Source organism: Quercus lobata, chromosome 5 (genome assembly GCF_001633185.2).
Source record: "Quercus lobata isolate SW786 chromosome 5, ValleyOak3.0 Primary Assembly, whole genome shotgun sequence".
In the NCBI taxonomy this organism is placed as follows: domain Eukaryota; kingdom Viridiplantae; phylum Streptophyta; class Magnoliopsida; order Fagales; family Fagaceae; genus Quercus; species Quercus lobata.
The window spans coordinates 78114720-78120719 of record NC_044908.1 but is presented as its reverse complement, the minus strand read 5'-3'; the positions used below and the strand labels follow the sequence as shown (position 1 = coordinate 78120719).

General features: G+C 35.4%; 1 pseudogene; it reads left to right on the top strand.

The window, feature by feature from the left end:
* Positions 1 to 359: 359 nt before the first annotated feature.
* LOC115991196 overlaps positions 360 to 6000 on the top strand; it is a 30389-nt pseudogene continuing 24748 nt past the window's right edge.

Sequence of the window (6000 nt, the reverse complement as noted above, 5' to 3'; positions counted from 1 at the left end):
TTTAGATTATCATCTGAGGCTCTGAAGTAAGGTTCCCAAGGCTTGATGGCCAAGAAGTGCTCACCAATAAACCAAGGGCCTCCACGAAGCACTTTATCATAATCATCTGAACAATAAAACTTAATCAAGAAGTAATCCTTCCCAAGATTAACACAGTCCATCCTAGTTGCAGGTTTCCATAATGCATTGAGCTTGAAAGTGAGATAGCTGAATCCAACAGTTCTACCAAACACTTTGCTGATGGTATTTGTTGGGGGGTTGGGAATGGAGAAAGAATTAATCTTTGGTCGGATAGTTGGATAAGGGGATGCTCATTGAGAGAATTGATTGAAGGCCCTTTGACTCAAAGGGATATTGATATGAAGTTGTTAGAGTTATTTCTTGATTCGGAGCAAGGGTGGAAGTGGGAAGCTTTATCCTTTGAGTTGCCAGTTAGTATTAAAGATAGGATTAAAGCTATTCCAAGGTAGCTGGTTGGAAGAGGAGAAGATGTGATTATGTGGACGCGTTCTAAGGATGGAGAGTTCACTTCAAATTCTACCTATGCTTGGCTGAATGGATCTCAGCAAGAGGAAGTTAATTTCCAAGGGCAGTGGATATGGAAGATAGACATATTGCCAAAAATTATTAATTTTCTTTGGCTGTGTATGCATAACAGTTTGCCTATTAGATCTGTTTTGGCTATGAGGGGTATAACACGGGAGAGCTGCTGCCTTTTGTGTAACAATTCTTCGGAAACTATTAGTCATTTGTTGAAAGAGTGTGTGGTGGCAAAAGATTTCTGGTTTAAACTTAAGATTCCCCATGAAATGGTTAGTTCCTTTGCTGAAATGGATTTGTTTGACTGGCTGAAAGTTAATTGCCAAAGTTACATTATTCTTCTGTGCCGTGGTCATATGTTTTTTCTTTTGCAATTTGGAATTTGTGGAAACATAGAAATGGCATGGTGTTTAATAATAATATCGTGAATGGAAGCTTACATAGTGTTAGTAAAAGTCAAGCTTTGGAATATTACTACTGTGTGGGTCAGATTAGAAGTCAAAAGAATAAGGTGGTTTGTAATATCAGGTGGGAAAAACCTCCCTTAGGATGGTGTAAATTAAATACTGATGGGGCTTCCTTTGGTAATCCGGGAAGGGTAGGTGGAGGGGGGGTTATAAGAGATAGTGAGGGTAGATGGTTGAGAGGCTTTGCTCGGTCTATCGGCTTCACAACCAGCATTATAGCAGAGTTTTGGGCTTTAAGAGACGGTTTGTTGCAGGCTGTTCAGATGGGGGTGCAGAATCTTGTGATTGAATTAGATGCTAAGGTGGTTGATGAGCTGGTGCAGTCTTACTTTCCCTCTAATGCTTTTTATTCCTCCTTGTTGGCTGATTGTAGGTCACTTCTGGGCAGGTTTCAGCGCTACAAAGTGCAGCACGCATTCAAGGAAGCGAATAAAGTTGCTGATGCTATGGCTAAGTTAGGTTGTGTGATGCAAGACCATTTTGTATTTTGGGATAATCCCCCATCTGATGTAATTTCAGCTTTTTGTATTCTAATACTATTGGGGAAACTATATGTAGGCTTGCTGCCTCTAATTTAGCCATTTTGGCTTAGTTGTTTAATAATATTTCCCGTTAACCAAAAAAAAAAAGAAAAGAAAAGAAATGATCATACTTGACTATTTAACATAACAAGCTCAAAATCAAAGAACAGTATGTATTCCTTTTGAAAGATACAGTTTAGTCCACAATCGCCTCTTTATCGTTCTTGCTTTTCACTTATTAATCAATCACTCCTTTCACTAACGGACTAAGACACTATAATGGACTTTGATTCCTGGCATAGACAAAGACTAACACGTGTTAGCAATCGAGTCCGTTACATGAGTTTTTTTATTTTTTATTTTTATTTTATTTTTTTAATCATTAAATAATTATCTCAAAAAAAGATTTTCTTGTGATATAATTCTTTAGGCTACTTCATATCTTTTTTCATAAAAATATTCTTACCTATTCAAATTATAAAAAAAAAAATAAAAAATAAAAATCCCAAAATCAAATAATGATATAGGAAAAGAGAGAGCAAGTAAAATCTAGAACAAAATGCATTCCATTAAAACAATGATCTCAAGTCTACACGAAATTTTATAAAATTCTTCTCGATCATTCACAGCCACCACTTTACTAAAATAGAACCCATGATTGGTCTTTAATGGATTTATGCAACCAAAAACAATGAAACAATACTAAGACAAACAATTAAGCAAACAAAAAAATTTTCATTAAACTATACTAATACTTCAATAGAACCCATCACAAGGTGAGACATGCCCTCTAAATGAAGTTCCAAGATCCATTTAAATTGGGCTTTTGTGCATGCAATTAAGAACATGTAACAAATTAGCCAGCCATGTCAATAATTGTTTTCATGTTGGGTAATGCCACACCTCTTCTTATTCCAAAACAAATTGTATTTGTTTAGAAGAGTATTTAACCACCGCATACCCTTGGTGCGATGATCACTCCACAAGTATAAGTGCTTTGTGGGGTGTGGAAGGCAAGGACCGGGGTTCAAGTCTTCAAGAGGAAGCTTCACACACATATATACTTAGATTAGGTTAGAGTAGAAATTCTATCTTGTATAAAAAAAGAAAAAAAAGAAGAGTATTTACAATAGTAAAGACATATTAACCAGTGAAGTAGCTAATTTCGTACATATATAAAATAACAAATTTTGAAATTGATCCTCGAGATTGTTTGGAGAAGTGTACTAATTTGCCATTACAACATAGTATTGACTTCCTCTAAGTCTACAATAGGCCATTTCTTATCTTGTATGAACATAATCCGGTACGTAAAATTATTCCAAAAAAAAAAAAAAAAAACAAAAGATAATGTATAATACTGCACTAATGGAGTAATGGTATAGTCTAGAATTTGTGATGAAAATCACTACTTCTCGTTTAGCTTTTTTATTTTTTTGAGAAGATTCCTTTAGCTATTTAATTCACTATCACTTGCTTCTTGAAAGTTGAAATTAATACACCACGAGGCAAGAGTTATATGCTTTTGTTTTGTGTGATTAATTTCATTAGTTTCCGAAACGTGATGCTCAAATTTACAAAGGAATGTTAAATTGTTAATTGCATTATGCGGATATGAGCTTAAGTTTTAGTTTGAAATAGTGTTGAGTGTTGAGCAAGAGTACTTGAGAAATTGTTCATATGTACCGCTTACTCTAGGATTGAAGTAGCATTTTTGTGATATTGGGGGCTTTCTTGCGAATTTTTTTTGTGGCTAAAGAGTAATTTTGTGAAAGTTTTGGGGCATATATTATTTTGGGAAAGTTTAGGGGTGAAGTTGAAATTTTGGAAAGTTCTGCTTTTGAGTTCATCATTTTAAATTGGGCTTGGAAAGGGAAATTTTATTTTGAAATGTGCTTTAAAGAGTTTTATTTTGTGGGTTAGATTTTAAGAGTTTCGGGTTGGGAAGGTGTTTATGGGTTTGCAGGTTCAGGTTCGGCTGGGATTTGGATGGATTAAGTAGTTTGGGTTTGGTTGTTAATGGGCTGGAGTGTATATTAAGATTGGTCTTTGTTAGACTTTTACAAAATGAGCTTGAGTTTAATGTGTATTGGATTTAAATTTAAGTGGCCACGGGCTTTTGTTTTGTGTATGGTTCACACTTGAGTTGAGCCTGGTTGGGCTTATTTTCAGATTGGGTTTGAGTGTTGACGTTGGTGTCGGGCTGGTGGATTTAGGATTTGTTTGGTTGGAGGTAGAATTATAAAGATATAAAAAGAAAAGAGAGAAAAGTAGAGAGAATATTATTATTCGGTACTTACTTGTCACTTGTATGTCGAAGTTAGGTCAAATAGTAAAGTCTCTCCTCATCCGCATAGATTGTATCAAAATGGTGAAGATAATTATACCTTTGAATGACTTAACAATTTGCAATTTTGACCAACTATCCTCATTAGTAATACTCTTGATGCCATTTTGAGTTTTAACCCAATTGAAGAATGGTGTTTTAGCCCTCTTAAGATTTGTAAAATTCTATCTACCCACGTGTCAGTGCATAACTGCATATCATATGTGTGAATGTCTAGCCAGCTATCATTGGCAAGATTTGAATTCTTTTTATTTATTTATTTATTTAGTTTTATTTTATGGTAACATGAAGCAATGATTTACTTCACTTGGAAATTGTATGTCATGGATTATGTGCATGCATTTCTGTCTTCAGCAGTTTAGCCTGCAATTAGGTAGACCACCCAGAATGCTTAAACTTGTTTTGCATACATAATATGTTTATAATTTTTTATGCATAGGTAAAATTTCATTATGGTCATTGTTGGTCATAGCTTATTTTCAATATCTTATTTGTATAGTATTTATTAAAATATATAATTTTTAGTAACTTCTATATTAAAATGCAGTGGCTGAGCGCAACAGCTCAAGATGTCAATGAACGTATTTGAACAATGTAGTGGACGGTAAATTTCCAAACGCTTGCCTAAGCGATTCTTGTCACGGAAGCTGACTGAGAAGAAATCAAAGGGAAAATCGGCGTTTTGTTCCTGGACAATGAGAGTGCGATCTGTGTTGGACTTGAAGGAGCGGTGGAGGTGCAGCTTGATGAAATCTTGACCATTGATTAGGGCGTGCCATCCCTTGGAAACACATTGAAATCTTACTAGGGATTTCACAGGTAATCAGGAGAGTATGTCGATGATTATTTCTAGCGGAAGATAACACATCACGATGGTTGGACTAGAGAGCATAGAGGTTAGGGATTTGAATTCCTTAGAAGTTATCATTGACATTACTTTTTTACTTACTTATAATTACTTGTGGCATTAACAGTTTGTAAGAAAGTTAGTGATTTTATCATTTTTCTTTTTGCAAATCTCAATAAAGGGTACTGTTTTTTTCCTTTCAGGTTTAGGGTGAAGAATCACTCCTTCAATCCGTAGGAGAGTGAAGTATAATTGCCCTTAAAAGGGTAAAAAAACTGAAGATAATTCATGAAATGAGGAGGAAAAAAAATTAAAATAGAAAAAATTGATAGCAACAATTAAGGGGCCATTTGGATTTGCTGTTTCCATAACTCATAACTCTATTTTCATAACTCATAACTCAAAAATGGTGGGACCCATGGCTGAGAAGTTCATTTGGATTTTGTTTCCAGTTTTTGCTTCTATCACTCAATTATATGATTTTTGAATGATGAGTTATGGAAATTGAAAACACATTTTAGGTGTTTTCAGTTTCCAAAACTCAGTTTTTAATAGCATGTTGGTAATTACACATGGGTCCCACGGTCAGAGAAACATCACACCAGGCGCTACTTTTCACAACAAATCCAACGGCTCTCTAATCCAATATCACTATACTCCATCTTCTACCAAAGAAAGTCCTCACATGAACTGAAGCCTCTGCAGATCACCATACTCCATCTTCACACACGCAGTGCCCGATCCGAGCTCAGCCAACCCCTGCCGCCGTGTCACCTCATCCAACCCGCGGTGGCCACAACTCAAACCGGCAAACACGACGGCGAACACTTCATCCCCTTTTTCTTCCTTTTCGCCTTTCTCATCTCAGTTCGTTCTTTCTTTTTTCTTTTTTTCTTTTTTTCTTCTTTTTTGCCTTTCTCATCTCAAACCCATAAAAAAATAAAAAAATCAAGAAACAAACTTTTCTTTCTTTGTTCTTTGCTGCAAGCAATAGTTCTTTCTTTCATTTTTTTTTTCCTCTTCCTTTTTGTCTTTCTCATCTCAAACCCATAAAAAAAAATTAAAAAATTAAAAAAAAATCAACGATTGGGGCAACGAATTGGTTGTTGTGGGTTTGTGAATTTTCTTGGTGCTTCAAGGATGCTAATGAATTTTCTGAGATCGAGGATGCTAATGAATTTTCTAGGTTTGTGCTTCAAGCTCAAAACTGAAGTGTTTGTTGTGGGTATTTGGGGTTGAAGGAAAAAAAAGAAAGAGGCTCGGGTTCGGTGAGTTTGG